The sequence below is a fragment of the Saimiri boliviensis genome, chromosome 3, assembly GCF_048565385.1.
Source record: "Saimiri boliviensis isolate mSaiBol1 chromosome 3, mSaiBol1.pri, whole genome shotgun sequence".
Lineage (NCBI taxonomy): Eukaryota > Metazoa > Chordata > Mammalia > Primates > Cebidae > Saimiri > Saimiri boliviensis.
The window spans coordinates 19200545-19201769 of NC_133451.1; positions in this window are offsets into that span (position 1 = coordinate 19200545).

Consider the following 1225-nt stretch of genomic DNA (forward strand, 5'->3'; position numbering starts at 1 on the left):
AGAAGTAATCAAAATTACATTTATTAAAATCTTTAGAAAATAAAGTTAATGATGATACAAAATGGGAAAGGATTGACAGCAGGAACAAACTCAGGAAAATATATTAACCTAAATTCTTATACTCTATTTCTAAAAATATTAGACATTCAACTGAAAATGGAGGGGGAAAGGTAACAGGAAAAGAAAAGAAACAGCATGAAAAAAATTAATAACATAAATAAATTCAAAATCTCATTCATTGAAAATAAGAGTTAAAACCCAGATAGAAGCATAAAAAGAAAAATAAGAGCACAAATATAAAAACTTGATAATGAAAGTAAAAGGTTAACAGCGGATTTTTGGTAAAATAAAATAATAAAACATTTAAGCTAAATCTATATTTGAAATATTTTCATGTACCTGAAATGTATGACATCTTGGAAAATGTTACTAAAATTATCTCATGAAAGGGTAGAAAACCTGCATAAATTAATTACTTGTGAGTTGAAATTATATTCAATTGTATGTATTGGAAACATGATTGCATGACTTAACCTAATAGGGGTTTATATTTCTCACACTGTAAGGAGTCGAGGTGGGCAATGAAACCCAAGTGTGTGTTTCTCTTCTCTTTGGGGACATGTCTTTTATCCTCATGCTCACAGGACAGCCACTGCAACATGCATAGTTTGCCTGTATTCTAGGCAGAAAAGGCAGAGGGTCCAGGACAACAAATAACTGACAAGTGAGTTTAATTTTTTTATTAAGGAAATAATAGTTTTTTTACAATAGTTTTCCACCCATCCAGTTCTGTATCATTAATCAAAACTATTTTACATGGCTACCCTGGCTAAAAGGAAAGTGCCTTTTTCTTAACACTGAGGACATTGGCACCTTAATCAAGCTCAAAATTCTCTATTTAATGAAGAGATATTTATAGGGGAAGGAAAAGATATTGGTTTGCTACTGAAAGATTTATCATACTATTAAGAAAATTAAGAAAATAGTGAACAAATTAAACAAAACAAACATTTTACTTGTATATTCTGGGACAGCTAGTCTCTTCATAACTTAAAATTTCTATTCCTTTCATATGTAAACAGTTTCAGAATCTAAATAAGGAAAGGAAGTTTACCAATTCTTTTTACAAAGCTATTCAAGCAATGAAACCTAATCTGAAAAACTGTAGAACAGAAAAGAAAATAATATTAAAAGTTTATTTGGTAATGTAGTTGAAAAATCTCTA